This window comes from Ananas comosus, linkage group 21 (genome assembly GCF_001540865.1).
Source record: "Ananas comosus cultivar F153 linkage group 21, ASM154086v1, whole genome shotgun sequence".
NCBI lineage: Eukaryota > Viridiplantae > Streptophyta > Magnoliopsida > Poales > Bromeliaceae > Ananas > Ananas comosus.
The window spans coordinates 4,666,959-4,687,008 of record NC_033641.1 but is presented as its reverse complement, the minus strand read 5'-3'; the positions used below and the strand labels follow the sequence as shown (position 1 = coordinate 4,687,008).

Sequence of the window (20,050 nt, the reverse complement as noted above, 5' to 3'; positions counted from 1 at the left end):
AAGTACTGATAAAATCACTAAGGCATCAAGTACTCTGCTGAGAACACCCAGATCCTTTCTATATTGGCTGAGAGGGAAAGAGAGAAAGATAAAGATACATACAAAGATAACGCTGAGAAGGAAAGAAGTATTCCCGAGAGTGAACCCCGGTGGGTCAAGACTATATTTCGTATAAACGAATCTTCTAACTGATGAGGAGTGTCTCGATATAATGGAATATCTGAATGGAAAGCAGGACAGACGGGCTGAGGCATTTCAGATGGCCAAAAAGGAAGTCAAACCACAACAGCCGGAAGAACCCATCCTCGACCAAACCTAAGAAGCGGGGTTAACAATCTATCAAAACCGACCGGGAGAGAGTCTTTTTTTCTGGACTTTAGATCATCTTGTAACCTCTACTTATACTTATGCCGCATGTAAGGCGTAAAGATGGCAAGGAGTTCTTTCCTAAAGGAGCATTTAACGCTTCTCCAACCCTCCGAAGACACGATCAATAGGCGCTACATCTAATGCAGTAAAGAAGGCTTACTTAAATGATATCCAGCCTTAGCTAAGAAATCCTTCCTTCAACCTCACGAACGGGATAAGGCGATAAGGAAGAAAAATCCCAATTGAAAGGAAGAAAAGCATTCTATCACTTACTAAAGGCTAAAGGTGACACGACAGCTAGACCACCATACGCTGGCATCTCTTAAGGAAAAACAGCGGTCGAATAGATCAATGGTTGGCCCGGCCAAAGCAACTAGATCGGTTGGCGCTGGATCTAGGACATCGTACTCAGGGGATACGCACTCGGCTCGCTCAAGGCATTCCCTAAGCTATGTTTCGAGCGCTTGTCAGCCAAACCTCATTAAAACGCTGAGGGAACTATTTGTCGAGATATATACCCAAGCGGCCAACAAAGAAGGAAACCTAAAAAAGGTTGAGCATTCAAACCGCTTGAACTGGGCTATTAAGGAAATGTTTGACAGAAAGTTTAGAGGTGTAACTAATACATATGAAGATATTGTAAATTACGGCAATATCCTTGTGGATATTGGCACAAAAGGAAAGAATAGTTGTTTTTATAAGGAGATAGTGTCAATACTTGAAAAAATCAACGAAAAATAAGAAGACGTAGGAGGGAGGGTGGGGTCACGATCGACTAACGGAGAAGTCACCCGTAAGGGATAATATTGGTTCGAATCCAATTCATGATTCCAGTGGAAAATCCATTTTCTACGAGTGCTTTGAAAGCTTTGAAGTCTTCACCTCAGATTTAGCACGCATTGGAATACCCACGTATAGCGAGAAAAATCATCAATGAAAGAAACATAGTATTTAAATCCAGAATTAGAAACAACAGGAGAAAGCCAAACATCAGAATGCACTAGTTGCAAGGGTAGAGTACACAAGAGTACACAAATGTTCGACGTCACTAAAAGGTAAAGACTTAGATTTACCTAACTGACAAGAAGTACAAGAACTAAATAATTTAGGTGTAGAAGGGATGACACCAGTCTTCTGGAGAAAGAAAAGGGTCTTCATACTGGGATGTCCTAATCGATGATGCCATAAGGAAGCTGCGACCTGATTAGCAGTAAGAGCCCTTGGAGAAGGGGATATGTGACGAGGGGACAGTGGGTAGAGTGAATCACGGTTCAAGAGGGAACCCTACAGCTGGATTAAGTTCACTTACAACAATAGCTATCATAGTAGTATTGGAATGGCACCTTATAAAGCCTTGTATGTACGCAAGTGTAGGTCACCGTTGTATTGGAGTGAAGTTGGAGAAAAGTATGTAACGGGACCCGAACTTTTACAAGTAACCTTAGATAAGGTTAAGGTGATCAAAGAGAAGTTGAAAGCCACCCAAGATAGACAAAAGAGTTGGGCCGATCTTAAGAGAAGACCTTTAGAGTTCCAAGTTGGGGATAAAGTCTATCTCAAGGTTTCACCCACTAAAGGAGTAATCCGTTTTGGGAAAGGCGGTAAGTTAAACCCGAGGTACATAGGGACCCTACGAAGTAATCGAAAGGATTGGGAATGTAAGCTGATGCACACGTGGAGGAAATGCGCTTTTGTTTACGCCTCCGCTCTTCTCTTTTCTGCTGTTGGAGGAGATTGATTTAACTCTGTCTCTATTCCCCAGGAAGGAGAAGATGTGAACACAGGCAAAAACTCATCCTTCACTGAGAAAGGGAGCGGAGTCACCTCCGGATTCAATTAAATGATTTGGGAGCTCATACCCGGAGAGACAAAGACCTACCCTACCTTGGTTATCCGCTTTCATGCTACCATTGAGCGGACTTTCTTAGAAATAAGAAGAGAGATATCTATCGGATTGGTATTCACCGAGTCCTATCATTTTCATTCTTTACGTCCTGCTAAACTCATCTTAGTAGCGGATGGTAAAGCCTTTTGGGCTAAGATCGCTTTGAGCATAATTGGATATAGAAAAAGGTTCATATTCCTGCCTGGTGCCTGGTTATCAAGCACCTTCGGTGAAAGAAAGGTGCCATAAATTCATTAATTGAAGAGAGAAAGTCTCGTGACTGCTGACGAGGAAAGACTACTTTAGCTCTAAAGCAGCTCGAAGCGTAGATCTATTCTTCCTATACCTAATTCTCTAGTCATAGATGTATTCTTTCGAATGCGCCTCAGTCTCAAGTGTTTGAGGAAGTGAGCGAAGTTCCCAATGTTAGAGGAATAATAGCTTTCGCCCTAAGGCTTCATGAGAGCCTGAAAACAGGGGGTTTGGTTCATGACTGATTTTTTTTTCCATAGACATAGCGTCGTAATACAATTCTATAGCCTTTCTGCCTTCTTCCTTCGTCAACTGCACTTGAACTGAAAGAGCTGGTATAGCTTCCCTCCAAGTTTTGGTTCCTTCTTCGGATGTGACGGAAGGAGGCTGCTCTTCAAGCACATTAGGAGTACCTTTGTAAACACTCTACTAAGTATGGATCGGGGTCGGACTCGGATTCTGAGTCGGATGAGTCAAACTGCCTCGGATTCTTCGTCGAGCGATCCCGCGCTTCATAACCTATTTCATACCATACCGCTGTCTAGACTGAATTTAGGCTTTACTCTTCTTATTCTTGCTTGGCCCAATGCCTTAGCCTTGAGTCATTCTGCTATCATTCGAAATGGTCCGTGTCAGATAAGGTAAAATAATATCCTATGATATTACATCTGTTAGTCCAGTCTGTAGAAGTGGTGCATTTCTTTATAAGGGAAACTGGCCTATAGCCCTCTCGTCTAAGGCCTAAAACTGATGAAATCAAAGCCTAGCGTCTCAGCCTTTTCTTTTCAGCTGCCTAATCCGATAAGCCTTCCAATGGTCCAAGGAGTTCTAACAATCGGGGAAGCTTTGCCCTGGGTTTAGTTAGTTTCCCTCACGGTAGTTCCTGGCCTCGGCTCATTGCCTTCCGTTTTTAAGTGACGGTTACGGGTTTCCTTTTGTATCAGCATTGGCAATTGATTCTTCCTTCTCATCAGGTCTGCCTGTCTGTTGAGTATTCGATATCGAGTGAAGTGTAGTCACCTTCTTTTGCCTAAGCAATTCCAAATTTTGCTTTTTTCTTTTGTGGTAAGAAAAGAAGCTAAGCTGACCTTTTTGGGTCAAATGTATTGAAGCTTTAGCCCTACAGCGGGAAACAAATTAAACTAGGGTTTCTTTAGGCTGGCTTCTGCTTAGTGGTCTCAAGATATCTTCTAGTTACATCCAATTCAGTCTTGTAGCGAGATTCTTTCACGAAGGAATTCACATCCCTCGGGTCTGAGAATCCTCCAGTGCTTCTATGATCTTGCTTTTCTTTGGAAATTTCAGGCGATAGAGTTTCACTCATAGTTCTTGAAGTTAAGTTCTCAGGTCTGTCAGTTACTTTTTTTTTTTTTTTTGTATCGTATAATCACAGACATTCACTGACTTTGGGAAAGGCACCCCAGACATACTAAGATTCATAATAATGAAGTGTGACGCCCCCTTGATTAGTGAGAAAATTCTCTTGTTCCCACCAACGCACAATCAAAGGCAGGAGATGTTGGATTGGATGAAGCCCAAGAGGCGACGGAGCTACGAGCGGGTAAAGCCTTTATGATGAGTTTTCCCCGGGGATTCGTACCATCCTGTATTCAACAAGCAACGAAAGGAAGTGACGCCCCACCTTTATCTAGGGTCTTTTCCTACTGTCATATTCATTAGCGTTCCGTCAAAGCACCCTAACAAATACATTTGCCTATAGAAGAAAAGAAACTTACCCAATAGGGTTCCCTCTATAGCTACTCTTCTCCGTTAGGATATACTAATACATTGCCCGCGCTAGGCATCTGATCTTTTATTTCCTGTGCTAAACACATATCCAGTTGCCATTTGTCCGTAGGATTATGGCCTGAACTGAAAGGTACCTTTCCAGCGCCAGACAAAGATGTAACAATAGCAGGACTCTTTTTCCCTAGATGATTCAGTGATATAATAAGTATCCTATAACTGAAGCCGACTCCGCGGCATTTGATCATCGACAGCATCGCATCTGATTCCGGTGAAGCGAAAAGCTATAGGTCAGTCAAGGCTTTCCCGTTACTGACTTTGCTGCTTACTATTTAGAATGTTGAGTACCGTCCCTCCTCTAGGGAAGAATTCAATCTAACTAAACTAAAAGGGTAAGCCCGGAAGCTTTGAAGTTTAAGCTAAGCTATTTAGAGAAAGACCGGAGGAAAGATCTGACTTGAAAGAATGTAAAAACTTGTGCTTTCCCCCCTTCTTCCTCTAGGATCTCCCTTGCTGGGAGAACTGCTCTGGGCAACCCTCTGTCTTTCTTTAATTTCACACGGCAAAGAAATTCAAATGATAAAGGACTGACCACTTCTCAGATACCGATCATACCTTTCCTTTATTACGATATTTCTTGTTGGATGAAAAAGATACTAAAAGTAAGCGTTGCCTTTCTCTTATATACGAGACCACCAGACGCGCCCCAGCTTCAAGCGAGCTCACCCGATGGAACTTGCTGAACTAGATTCCCTGCTAGCGAGAGCGGCTTAGAAAGATAAAGGAGCACAAACAAGGGTTGTTTGAAAATGAACAGATAAGCTAACGCACTACTGATTTTCTGCCTACTAGCAATTCAACTACTCCTGAGAAATACTCAAACTGAACTAGTTGAAGCTAAGGGCCTGCCTTCCCAGCTACTGAGGTAAGGATCCACTTGATTCATCACTTTATTCATAACCATTAGATAGAGAGAGAATCCCACCCGGCCTAGCTATAGCTATCGTAATGCGTCTCGATGCCAAAGGAAAATATTTTTCGGCTTCATTTGAATATGACCCGAGCCAAGCAAATAAGTAAGACTACGCTCATGCTAATGGCTTGAAAGGAGAGGCTCGTTCAGTCAGAAGCGAAAGGTAAGCTTAGATAACTAGAATAGTAAGCGTGTATGGCACTGGTTTTGTCAATTCCTTTCTTTATAGAAGATAAATCCCCTCAAAGAGGGTAACTCAACCGGCGGGTATGTAAAATAAAGATTCCCTCATTTCCTTCGCCTATCTCGGATTCTGCTACTGATTGGTTAAATAGTTCACATTCGCTTGGGAATACCAAAGACAATGCAGTCGAGACAAGTGGAGGAAGGACCGACACAGCTGGCATGCCCCGCTTACTTCGATCCATCTATCTACACATCGTTCTACTACAGAACTGGGTTCATCATAGCTGCCAGCCTCGCTAAGGTTAACTAGCTACTTTACTAATTTTCGAGAATAAGGTTAGAATGAATTATTCGTTAGAAGAAGGAGTGAAAGCCCGGGTTCAGTCCGGTCCGATGGTAGCTTATTTACACATCGATCTTTTTATAGGACTTAAGAAGAGGTTGACTTACCGCTAGTAAGGTATGAGAAGAACTTCTTCTATGGTCGAAAAGTTAGCTTTTATGAAAGAAATCAAACTCTTCCTTTTATGTTATGGCCGGTTGAGGGGGATAGCAAAGAAAGCAAAAGAACGAGGCAAGATTCGGAGCTGCTCATACTCTAGGTCATAGCCTTTGCAGTTTTCAGCAGCATCTTTTTAAAAAACAACCAAAGTGTTATCCCCTCGGGAAGTACAGTCAAAAGAAGATTAGCGCTCAGACTCAGAAAGAGAATCCGCTGTGAAGTATTAAGCTGTGGGACGTCAATGAGAGAAAGGAAGTCTCACCTTCTTCTCTCGGGAAGAGAGTCGACAAGCGAGCTTACAGAGTGAAAAGAAAGTCCAGTTGTAGAGGATTTTTGAAAAGGTTTCAGAGCTACCCCACTATCAAGAAGCTCCGATAGTATCGACCGGGTGACAGCAATGAAGCCGAGAAGCTAAGCTTGACCTACCCGGTGAAGAAGCGGAAAAAGAAGGAATTCACCTTCGACCCTCTATTCATGAGTCTCTTGTCTTGACTCCGCTGAAGCAGCCCTTCAATGCTTTCTCCTTGTTGGAGAAGATGACTATACTATATAGAAGAAAGTATAACATTCTACCGTATCCTTCACGCCGCCGACAACCCAAGCTCGTGCCACCCCTGAAATGAGAGTGAATCTTGGAACCAGAAATAAGACATCTACATATAAAGTAAAGACGGACGCCGGGATCTAAGATCGTCGATTCCCGTAGTCTAACCGAATTCATTCCTTGGCACCAGTCGTTGGGCGGCTCACTTAACGACTATTGATCTTCGAAGGGCCCTGCCTAAGGGTGGGTCATCCCGAGCCGGAAATGTGATATCAGTCCCCTCTCTCGAATAGACTATCGATAAGGGCGCAGATGCTCTAACTGTATGGCCTGGGTATGTAGGAATGAGTGTATTCCTAGGGGGTGAGACCGGCCGAATCTTTACGGACTGGAACTCAAGAAACTCCCTTTTTTCTTACATATGGAGCAGAAGCGGTAGTACCTGCAGAAATTGGACAACCGAGTTGTTGGACTGAAAATTTCTGCATCCAAGGCAATGACGAAGAGCTTCGGTGCAACTTAGATTTCTTAGAAGAAGCTCGCTTCGCAGATTGTTTAGTTTCATCGAGGGGGTTATGAGTTGGGCTAAGTAAGAAGCTGGACTCGGCCAGTAGATCCGCTATAGCTTGCCCTTTCATCGCTTTTCGGAAAGTGTACGTAATGTCAAAGTCGGACAGCCTTAACAAAGGACCGGTTGCAAGGTTTCGAGCTAACTACAGGATTTGCTTCCTAGCTACTAAGACTAATTAGTAGTAGGGAACTTCGAACGTCGGCCTATACGCTGACTCTGAATCAAAGATTTACTCACTGCCAACAAAAACATACTATTTTACTAGTAACAATCGATTCACTAAGCTAGTTAAAAGCCTTAGTTCAATTACGCAAGACCACCAGTGTGTAAGACATCCTTAATTCTAAATATTAAACGCTTTTGGCAAGCCAGAGCAAGACTTCTCTGTGGGAACCCCCCGGTAAAGGAGACCTGTCTAGTCAAATAGGCTTCTAATAAGAAATTAGCTCATTCATTACTTATGCAATTCCTTTTTTTTCGTAGCGTCAACGTTGCCTTTATATCTCCCTCGTCTAGTCGAGATTCCCTAAGAGAAAGGGATAAAATCTGTAGTTGTAGTTTATATACGTGAATCCAATCTCACTTCCATTCATCGTCCATTCTGAGGAAAGATTCTTGAATAACAGGCTAAGAATAGTCTTATCAGTCCTTGTCCGTTATGTATGCTCCAGTAAGAAAGTCCCTTACTTCGGCTAGTAAGGATTTTCATTTTAGGCAAGCAAGCAGCAACGGGAGGAAGAGTAGAAGCTGGAACTGCTTGAGCTGGTACTCGAACTCTCATGATATGCCCATTATTTAGCGCTATAACACGTTTTAATTACCTTTATAGGCTGGTGCGTAATTGGGGGATTGGAATTGTACGCTTGCCACTGCAGAAAGGCCCTTCAAAAGTCAACTGGAACACAAGTCAGTCAGCTGGTACTCTTACCTTCTCCTTTGGACCCTTACCTTCTCCCCGAAACAGCAACCTATCCGGTTAGAAAGAATATATCTTATTTGCCGAGTGAAACTATGTTATAGTCTCTCAAAGCACGAGTTGAACCCTTCGGGTAGACATGAAACGAGTAGACCGCAGTTATAGCCTAGCCTTAATTTGAACGAGGGAACGTCAATCACGGTTCGAGTAGAGACGAAGTGGCTTAGTTGATATCAGATAGTGCACATTCCCCTTGTTGGGATACCTTTCATATGACTATTTAAAAGAAAGAATTCCGTCATGGGCTTGTTCTCGAATCAGCTGTGGGGATTTTTATCTCTATAGATGCGGCTTTACCGTCACTTTCCTCTTTTACTTTGACTCTCGCTACGACCCTGCTTGACCGCTATGCCCCTTCTCTTGCTTGAGAATGCACTGCTGGTAGGAAGAATGCTGAGTTAATTTCCGAGCAGGGTGAATCAATAGGAATCGAAGCGACGAACTAGGATCCTTTAATATGTCAATTCTGCTCTTTGAAAGAAGCAAATAGACAAAGCCTTTTTGCCTTGATTACCACCCGACCTGATGACCCTCATCGAGCAGGAAGTAGACCAGCCGTCTTCAGCCTTTGAAGCCATCTGCCTTGCTGCTTTAGATGGAAAAGAATCCCCTGCAATTGCTATTTCATCCGGTGCTGATACTCGAAATCGAAAGAAGTTAGTGTCTTTTTTCACGCTTGAACTACGGGACAGACTAGCTCCATAAAAGTTACATCCTTACGGGAATAACCCCTGTTCGTAAACCCTGTTGTCTTAGGCTGTTCTCGAATCCGCACTTTCGGAATAGAATGCTTGTTTGCAGGAAATGAATCAATAACGGTGTCAAATGCAAGAGAAGGAGCTGCATCGAATGCCCTAGCCCGAGCGCAATGAGGTGAGGTCAGAGCAGCATGTAAATCTCGGAATGGAAGCGGGCTTAGGGGATCTTTATAAGTGCTCTTCGTTGACTCTTTTCTTTTAAACTCAAGATTGCTTTTCATTTTTGGGGATGAGAGACGAGACCTCAACGACCTATCTCAGTACTTAACATTCCTTTGTAAAAGAGACCGAGCCGAGATTGATGTTGGATGAGAATGATATAAGCGATGGAAGAAGGAAGGTAAGAGGGAGATTGGCCTCCTTCATGATGAGGAGAAACGTAAGTAGTCAAGTCGAGTTCGAATAGAAAAGGAGGCTTCATTGACTACCCTCAGGTGCTTATTTGCCTGTAAGCATGGGAGAGACTCCATTCCATTCCGATCGTGAAGCTAAACACTGCAAGTGACGGGGGGAGGGGGTTGGAGCGAAGACAGGAAGGAAGTAGCTCTTTCCAACGTACGAGGGTAGAAAGGGTCTGGGCTATGTGGACCCACCCTTCGCTACCATTCCAATTGGTGGCTGGGGCGAGGCCTTCCCGTTCATTGCTACGTGGAAGGCTTCTTTTTTTTCTTCGACAGGAGATGGCACAAAAAAAAAGAGTTACGCCTTCTTCCGGGCGATCTATTTGAGATTGAGATGCCTGGGAGGAAGGATTTCCTTTTTGGAGTCTTCCTATGGGTAAGGTCTTGGCTTCGATACTGTCGTTGGTACTACATACATGACATGACGGGACGGGCTTTGCGTCCAGACGTAACCCTTGAAAAGTTATTTTATGCTCCAATAGGAATGCGGAACTGAAAGATTGACCGAATCTATCTTCATCTTGTAAGGTTTGGTCTTCTATGGAATTTGTTGCCTCTTTGGGTATCCATTACCCAGTGCAAATTCTTGGTCCTGATGCCTCCACTGGTCATTTTTGTCCTAGTGGATACTTAGTAGGTGGTGAAGGGCGATCTGACATTCCTTGTCTCTACTCAGGGCATGACACAGCCCCGAGCTGTGAAAGGGGTGGTACTCCCTGGAATTCCCTGGTAGATCACTTCAGTTCTATGCCTGGGGATGATATACCCTTTTGTTTTGAGTGACCCCCCCTTTACCAAGACTATAGAATATCCTATTGTAGGCGTCCCTGAGCGTCACATCCTCTTTGGCTTTGCCAGGAAACTGAAGGATGCATGGATTTCATATGAGAGCAGGCTCTGTCCCAATGTGGACTGGCAATGCAGTCTAAGAAATGGGTGGTCGAGCGAGAGGTTCTCCGCCGAGGCCAAGAGAACTTAGGGATCCTGTCACATCGCCAATGACCCTTGTTTTTTTGTAAAAACAGGAATAGAAAAACGACTCTAACGCTGTGGTGACACCCAGACAATCCATCTGGATCAGTGCAATTACAATGAGAGCTCTTGGAGGTTCCAGTAATTCCTTAAACTCTTCATTTTGCTTATGTCCTTAATTGGTATAAGAAAGCTGTGCTTTCCCGGGATCTCTCCTTATTGCTTGATGTCTTACTTTACTATGCTTAAGGCATGGAATTTTTTTACCAACTTTCGTCCAAGCCCACTAACTAGCCCTGATGTTTCTTTAGAAAAGTGTATAACCACTGCTTGTTGAATCCGGAAGACAAAGAAGTAGTGCTTTCTTAGTTGTGAAGATCTTTCGAATTGTTAAAAGCTTTAGGGGTTGAATCACGTAAGAGAGTCTTTTTTCTTATTCATTATGATTCTATTCTTCTTTATTATCCTATGCGGACAATCGAACAATTCATATTCTTACTAAGACTAACATTGGGGCCTAGCGTCTTTCATATTGAGAATATTCCTCTATTCATTCCTTTTGAATACAGGGCATACCGGCGCCTAATCTGGCAAAAAGGATGGTTGGATCGGGTAGATCATCACGGTTTGCTTCTCCATTAGCGAGGGAGGTTGGATCAGGTAACACTATCCTCGAAGGGAATCCAACTCATCTGGGTTCTGGTTCTGGAAAGCAGTCTGATAATTGTCTAACAAAAGTTCAATCCAGGCAGCAGGCCATATTATGCAGATCTCTGATCGGGAAGGATATCTTTAGTCAGGAATGAATGCTCTCTAGAACATTCTGTAGAGGAGGAGTGTTCTGCAAAGGCTAGCATGGAAAAAGAAATCAGCCAATCCAATTATGGGCAGAGTTTGGTTTGTTGGGGGTGATAGTGGAAAAGTGGACAGATAAGTCACCCTGACTGTCACTCTACAGAACCGTACATGATATTTTCACCTCATAATACAGCTCCTCGTTCAATTCTTTCGAAGTAATTGGATCCTTTTCTTCGTTCGAGAATCTCCTCCCTTCCTCCACTCCGTCCCGAAGAGTAACTAAGACCAATTCAGTCACGTTTTCATGTTCCAATTGAACACTTTCCATTGTTGATCAAAGGAGGGAGAAGATTATTCTTTTTACCAAACATATGCGGATCAAATCACGATCTTCTAATTCTAATAAGAACAAGAAATCTTTCTCGATATCAATCCCTTTGCCCCTCATTCTTCGAGAATCAGAAGGATCCTTTTCGAGTTTCAATTTGTTCATTTGGAATCTGGGCTCTTCTATCTTCGTATTATTTTTGATATTGACTTATTTTTTTTTGCTTTATTCTTTATTTCATTTCGATTTTTTCCTCTTCCTTTATCCCTATCCCATAGGTATAGCGCGTTTGAATCAATAGAGAACCTTTTCTTCTGTATAAATCGATATTAAACCATTCCAATTTCTTCCCGATACCTCCCAAGGAAAATCCCGAATTGGATCCAAAATTGACGGGTTAGTGTGAGCTTATCCATGCGGTTATGCACTCTTCAAATAGGAATCAATTTGATGAAAGATCCTGGCTTTCGTGCTTTGGTGAGTCGTCCGAGATCCTTTCGATGACCTATGTTGTGTTGAAGGGATATCTATATGATCCGATCGATTGCGTAAGGCCCGCGGTAGCAATAGAACCGGGGAAAGTATACAGAAAAGACAGTTCTCTTCTATTATATTAGTATTAGTTAGTGATCCCGTTAGCGATCCCGGCTCTGTGAGTCCTTTCTTCCGTGATGAACTGTTGGCACCAGTCCTACATTTTTTCTCTGTGGACCGAGGAGAAGGGGGGCTCAGCGGGAAGAGGGTTGTACCATGAGAGAAGCAAGGAGGTCAACCTGCTTCAAATATACAACATGGATTCTGGCAATGCAATGGAGTTGGACCCTCATGTCGATCCGAATGAATCAGTCTTTCTACAGAGGTAAATCTTTGCCTGCTAGGCAAGAGGATAGCAAGTTACAAATTCTGTCTCGGTAGGACATGTATTTCTATTACTATGAAATTCATAAATGAAAATGAAGTAGTTAATGGTAGGGTTACATTATCCTTTTTCTTGTATGTGTTCCTAAGAAAAGGAATTTGTCCATTTCATTTTTCGAGGTCTCAAAAAAAGGGCGTGGAAACACATAGGAACTCTTGAATGGAAATTGAAAAGAAATGTAGCTCCAGTTCCTTCGGAAATGGTAAGATCTTTGGCGCAAGAAGAAGGGGTGATCCATATCATCTTGACTTGGTTCTGCTTCCCCTCTTTTTTTAACAATACCGAGTCGGGTTCTTCTCCTACCAGTATCGAATAGAACATGCTGAACAAAATCTTCTTCATGTAAAACCTGCTCGATTTAGATCGGGAAAATCAATCGTACGGATTTTATGAAACCATGTGCTATGGCTCGAATCCGTAGTCAATCCTCTTTCCGATAGGAGCAGTTGACAATTGAATCTCATTTTTACCCATAATTTATAATTGAATTTATATATATTATAATTATAAATTATATATATTTATTTCAAATTATAATATTAGTGCGAAAAGACCGGCTCCAAGTTGTTCAGGAATGGTGGCGTTGAGTTTCTCGACCCTTAGGATTTGTTAATTCTATTTCTCGATGGTTCGAAGAGGGAAGAGATAAAACTCAGCGGTCGAGTGTCACCTTGACGTGGTGGAAGTCATCAGTTCGAGCCTGATTATCCCTAAACCCAATGTGAGTTTTTCTATTTTGACTTGCTCCCCCGCCGTGATCGAACGAGAATGGATAAGAGGCTTGTGGGATTGACGTGGTAGGGATGGCTATATTGCTGGGAGCGAACTCCAGGCTAATATGAAGCGCATGGATACAAACAAGTTATGCCTTGGAATGAAAGAAAATTCCGAATCAGCTTTGTCTACGAACAAGGAAGCTATAAGTAATGCAACTATGAATCTCATGGAGAGTTAGTTCGATCCTGGCTCAGGATTCACGCTGGCGGTATGTTTAACACAAGCAAGTCGCCTACTCATATTCAAAAGGCGCTACAACTAAAGTCAAGTTGAGCACCCGGACCGTACCCGCCCGGATGACAAGATCTGATGTCAAAGAGGGGGCCCCTCTCTCGCAGTTCTAAACAATCAAGGATAAAGGACCAACGACGATCTATATGGATAAGGAGGAGGAGTAGGAGGAGCTTTCATTGAAGTAGAGGTTTTCTCGAATGATGACGAGAGAGAGAATGAGACAAAGCCTAAAGGGGAGAGCACTTAGACATTTCACTTTGAGTACGGGGAAGTCCGCAGGGAGGAATTCCTCCGGGCGTATTACTGTTTTTCACCGAGGGGGTGGATCGAAGCGATTGCAGCGAAAAATTGACCTGAAACGAAGCACTTCGTCTATTGGCATTGTTGAAAGGATCGAATATGACCCTAATCGTTCTTCTCGGATCGCTCTAGTACGATGGATCGAGGGGGTGCTGCTACGCCGCCAGAGGAAATGCAAGACGATAGAAGAGTTCGCTCCGCCGCGTAAGATCCTCGAATCTACCACGGCCACCATCTTTTGCCTTTTTTCGTTCTCTTCCCTGCCCGGGAAAGTGGATCAAAGAAAGGTAGCTTGCTCCCAAGCCAAGTGCTTGCTTACGCTTTATGTAGTGGTCGGCATTCCTACCTTCATGCCTCCTTGGTCGAAGAGCCAAGCCTGCGCAGGAAGCAAACAAACTTGCGCGAAGGACGTTTTCTTCTCTGCCCTGTCCTCTCCCTTGGCCAAGGGAGAGACTGCATCCCTTTCCTTCGGTAGCTCTTTTGGTTTCCCAAGGATAGCGGTAGCTGGGGCAAAGCCCGCTTTCTTCGCTCCGCGAATGAGAGAGAACAAAATCGGAAAAAAGACGTTTTATCTTTGCGAGATCCGAAAGTGGAGAACGCATTGCGTTCTCTGGGCACATAGGATCAAACGTAAAGCAGCGCTTTCTTGGCAGAGTTTGAGGCAGCAAGAAACTTTAGGGCTTGTTGGAGCTGCTGAGCATAACGAATCGAAGCTGAAGGCGGATCAAGGTAGCTTGCTCCCAAGCCAAGTGCTTGCTTACGCTTTATGTAGTGGTCGGCATTCCTACCTTCATGCCTCTAGAAGCTTCTACAAAGCTTTGCTTCCGGTAGAAGCTAGTCGCTTCGGTAGCTTGCCTGCCAAGCCTATAGGCGAAGGGACGAAGGATGGAGCGTGCAAAGTAGATCGTGCACCTGTCGTGTGACCCGTTGGTCCTAAGCAATGTCTTTCGCGAGGCGACCCACCTAGAAAGAGCTCTCCTTTTAGGGAGGAAAAAAAAAGGAACTTCGATCTGATGCGGGTATCCAATCCCGCCGCTGAGATGTCCAGCGGATTCCGGGGCCTTGACGAATGGCCGGCCACCATTGTTGTTAGAAGAGCAAAAGGCCCGGGGCATAGCAGGATGAACCAATGTGAATGAGTGTAAGCTTCGTTGCCCGAACACGATTGGTGCTGACCACACTAGGTGCTACCGCGGTAGCAAGAGAGGCCAGGCGGTGACAATTGAGAGGTTGTCACTGAGCATTCCTAGTCACACGGGAAGAGAGGTCAAATGGCAAGGCAAGGCCATACGCCCGTTTGGCTCCTCGCGGAGTATAGCTCACATCCAAACATCTGATTGGGGAACGGGGCAACGCCCATGAAGCTCCGGCGGAAAGGGAAGGCCTGCCAGGCCGTATGCCCATGGGTGCAGGATTCTTCGAAAAAGCGCGGGCTGACTCGGAGACCTGGGACCTTGGCTNCGGGCTTAGCCTTAGTTGCTGCATGGCATTTACATAAACTGTCTTTTTTAATTACCTTTTCCTCATATAATATAGGATATCTCCAAAGTTTTAGGCAAGTGGTACATTGCTTCTGAAGAATCTGGAAGTTTAAAGGTCCCTTTTTCTCTTACTACTCTAACTGTCAACTTAGCCAGAATTCTTTTCTTTCTGAGCAATGCTAGCCATACACCCTATCTATAGGTGTAAATTTTACACCTATAGGTTTTTATTGGCCCACATGTTTTCACTTGTCATGTCAATTTGCTTTCCAAAGTAAAACCCAAAAGGGTTTTTATGAACCTATGATTTAGAAGTGTAAGATTTACACCCCTGTAAGGGGTGTACCATTAGCATTTATCTTTCTTTTTCTCCACCGCACTACTTTTTGCAGCAAATTTTTGGCCATTCATCAAATTCTGATGATCATATCTAGATTTGGAGGATGTATTGCCTACCATGTAACTTGGTATATTAGTTAAGGATCTACTGCGTTCAGTTTTCAGTTTGACATAACAATAGATTAAGGTCGGTTGGCTTACTGAATCATCTCCTTTTTCCGTTCTTCGTTGCAGAGGCTGCTGGAAACAGTGGAGTCAGAAGATTTGGGAAATGTTACAAGGCTGGAATCAGGATTAGATTTTTTTCCCTCGTTATTTCTTTTACTTGATGAGAAAATAGGAGTTTATTTGATGCAAATTTGACTTTTTCTTTGTTGGACTAATTGTTGCTCGATATTATCGTATTTTGATTTATTGTGTATAGATTGAACATTATGAGCTTTTGTTGTACATAATTTTTTTAGGGCAGATTTGTGACTATTTTAAGACAAATTGCATGTTAATTATTGGTCTAATAGTTTCGCATTTTTTACTGTAATGAAGAAACATTCAGTTGATGATTATAATTGTCACAATAATTCATTTTCAATAAATGCTTGATAAGTACTTGGTAGTGATTTTGGTTGATTATAGCGGCATTTATAATTGTCTGTATAATATAAATTTAACAACAATTGTTGAGACCTTTATCAGCAACCAACATAATTGCCACTAGGACTTTTACCGAGCCCATCTATAGCAGCAATTAGTACCTTGCCGGTAAAGAGAATAGGCGGTGATTATAATCACAACTAATTTATAGAATAATTGCTACTAAAAGGCAAGTTTGTTGTGGTGAGAAAGCAGCAAAAATCATATTATTATTTTTGCAATCACTGTGTAAATCATTATGACTAGATCTATGCATTTTCTGATAACAACGTCAGTTTCTAAATAGCAGCCGTTATGGCCCGGTATAACGGCTTCTATAGTGGCTTAATGCATAATCGCGCTATACTATTAAAATCATAAATATAGCCGACTGGGATCATAGTGACTGCTATGGCGTCCGTAGCGGCCGCTACAACAGGACAAAAAGCATTTTCATTTTTTTACCTCAATTTTCTAAAGATTCGATAGGTTGGTTAGGTTCTAAAGTCACTACAAGCTTAAAAAATAATTCTAGGAAATCATGATTTTATTCATGTGGCGTGCAACACAACACGGCGACAAAACAAATGTATCAATGACCATTAAGGATCACCACGGCTATGAAGGATCACTATGCCAAATAGGAATACTATCTGGAATATAAGTGATATACTTCTATATTTGGAACTGATACAGTATTACTATCATTTTAAATATAAGTACAGTTAAGAATATAAACATTTAAATGATTTATTATGAATCCCGCTATGGATCCATAGAGGCTGCTATGGGTTCATAGCAGCCGCGCCCGCTATCCGCTATTTGCTATCCGCTTTAATACCCCCTTGGGAGGACTGAGATTTTCACGAGGTATTTTGATGCTTTTCAGTGGTGTTTTTATAAATACTTTAATTTTGAAATTATAGGTTTAATTACGTAGAAAAACAAGCTTTTATTAAAGGTGCTCAGTGATTTTTTACTATTCACTTAAGTGAATAGTAACCTATGTTTTCTATTGAGGCATCGCCTTCAGGATGGATTCGGATGTGAATCGGACTCCATTTCGGACGACCCAATAGGTCATTTTCGATGGTTCAGCTATGCCGGAGGCGATGGCACTGCCCGATTTCATGTTCGAAGCACGATTTCGAGAAAATCAGAGTTTATCGCAGATTGGCCTTTGATTACTCGATGTTCTTGCTTTTTAGAAGTGTTCGATGTTCCGTTTTGCGTGAAAATCCATGGGTCGGTGCCACTGGGCATATTACACTCACTGGTGAGTTTTTGAAACAAAATTCAATGATTGGAGTGCTATTTTGCTATTTTTGCAAAGTGTCAAAATTGAGCACTTTGCGAGGAGGTTATCATTTTATGCGAGAAATTTCATAGTTTTGGTGGGTGGAAGGTTCTACATGAAAGTTGACTCGGAGAGGAGTTTATGTCTCAAATTTTGCGGAATTCGGATTTTCTTGTGCAATATGGCATTGAGATGATGTCGTGAGAGAGTTTCGTGATTGAGAGGCTTTTTGAACTGAAACGCAGTTTTCGGGTATCTAAGCACACAAGTTGGTATTGAGATAGGGCCTAGGTGCATTTGTCGCATGTTGGCTACGGACTGGGTGGAGAGATTGAACATTAGGGGCATTTTTGCAACACATATTATATATATGTATATATACACTACTACATATAATATAATATTAGTGTATATGTATGTATATGCGTTTAGGCTATGTATTAGGGTGGAGGAAGCCCTAGCCTGTGAACCCTCTGCACCCAGCGCTGCCGCGCCGTGCTGTTCGGCAGCCGGCCATTTCCCCGGCCAGCGAGGAGCCTGGCAAAGAGGGCTCTCTCTTCTCTCTCTCTCTCTCCCCTTCCCTTTCTTGTGTGAGTCCCTCTTCCGGGCTTCCCCGTACTCTTAGGGCGTGCCCCGGCCGCCAGCGCCGCAGCCAGCCTTTGGCAGGTTGGATGACCCTCTTCTCGACCTTGCTGCCCCCGGACCTCCCCTATCCCAAGCTTGAGCACGAGCCCGAGCCCGAGCCCGAGCCCGAGCTCGAGATCATGAGAGGTTGCCGTCGAGTCTCTAGATCCGGCGCCGCCATACCGCCACTGTCTCCGCCGCCGACCACCGCATCTGAGGGCCCTCTCCAGTCGGGGCCCACGTTCTAGGGCCGGCGCCGACAACGCAAGGCCAGGCGGGGGGGCTGAGGAAGGAGCACCATTGCTCTACTGCTCTATTTGGGCTTCTTCTTAGGTCCTATTTGAGCCGAGGTCCCAGATCTAGCAGATCTGGCAAATCTGGACACTGAGGACTTTGTCGCGGGGGAGCACGGTCATCTAGAGAGTCTGTTGAATGCTGTGCTCATGCTAATTACTATCGGGAGGCCTCTGGTTGCTGTAATTTCAATGCCGCTCCCCGAGGATCCTTTTGGCTCAGCAGTCAAGTTGCTGTAACTTCCTCCTTGATGGTCGAAATCTCTCCAAACAGCAAGCATGGTCTCCAGCACACCAAGACCCTCTGACCTGTACCCTGGTTTGGTTTGCAAAGTCGCAGATTCAGCGGTAAATTTCTTAACCATCTTCATTACCTTGTTGATCACATGTTAGCTGTTCGGCGAAATGCCGCAGTGACCCTTATTGCGTCATTGATGTCCCGGACAACATAGGATCTTGCGTGAACGGTTCGAACTTGATGTTCAACGTCCAGAAGTCCCTCAATTGGGATTTCATCGCGATCGACACTTAAAATGTCGAGTTTGGTGCATTGTGTAGGTCTTATCAACTTCGTCTTCGCAGAGCAGTCTTGGCTATTGATGGCAGCAGTAAGGAAGCCTCGTGGACTTGTTAGGACCTCGCCGGTGCGACGCATAGACCAGCGATGGACCCTAGGTGGGTTCCGAAGTCAAAAATGATGACTTCCGGGAACCGGGTACAACGGGTTTTGGTGATTTCGCATTCGGATAGTACAACTTGCGGCTGTCCCGACACCCAAAAGTGAGTGTTTTGGGACAGCGAGGATGGTTGAATAAATTTTGAAGTATCTCAGAACAGTTCGTGGCTTAACGGAAAGCCGAAACGCGAAAATCGAGCGATTTAGGGAGTGATTTCATATCGCGCTAGTTGCTACTGTTTGCAACTGTGTGGTAGCCTTATTGGCTAGTGTTGGGGTGAGGTGTGACACCTCTGGTGGCAGCAAGATAGCTGCGGGTGGCTCCCGTGCCGAAAGGGGCACCCCGGGAGCCAAACCGATGATTGCCAGGATCTCGGCTTTTCGTTTTGACGCACTATTTGTGCGGCTGCCCCAATGGCGTTAAATTGATGCATTGGGACAGCGAACGAGGTAGACTTTGTGTGGGACTTGTTTTGGAATGCCCCATGGATTGGGATGACATTCTGACAAGTTGGTGCGACAATCGGGCGATCTTTCGGTAACCGTGGAACGGGATCTGAAAACCCGATTGCTCGCCGGTTGGTTTCACTTGAAACCATAGCTTATGTAATTAACGGGTTTGAGCTAATTACGTTTTTTGTGGGACTTTGCATAGGTCCGGACTGTGGCGGGAGACATCGACGGGTGTCGACGACCTAGTTTTATTCTTCGGTAGAGGTGGGTACTTCGATCCGAAGTCGGTAAAGTGGTACCTACTCGGTGATTTCTATCCTTGTTATCTCCTTCCATTTACTTGATGTTGGTTGAGCTTTCATACATCACTTGACTTCGTAGTTAAGCGCTCTACACTTACTCCTATTTCATATAGTCATGATCTAGTAGTAGAATGGTGTTCCTGATGATTTAGTCACCCATGGTATGTTCATAGTAGATGACCTTGACATTAGTTGACTTTATAGTCGGCGACACTTATTGTAGATTTGACATAAGTTGACTTTATAGTCGGTGACACTCGTAGTCATCTACTTTGTGTTTTGACATTAGTTGACCGAGTGGTTGGTGACACTCCTAGATGTATGTTGCATATTGCGACATTAGTTGACTTGATGTCGGTGGCACTCCCGCCTGTATGTCGCATGGTTTGATATGGTTGACCTTGTGGTCGATGATCCCTTAGTAGTATATTGTATGGTTTGACATTAGTTGACCTTGCAGTCGG

The 20,050-nt window shown here is 43.8% G+C and overlaps 1 pseudogene; it reads left to right on the top strand.

The window, feature by feature from the left end:
• Positions 12,850-18,110, top strand: LOC109726786 (annotated as a pseudogene).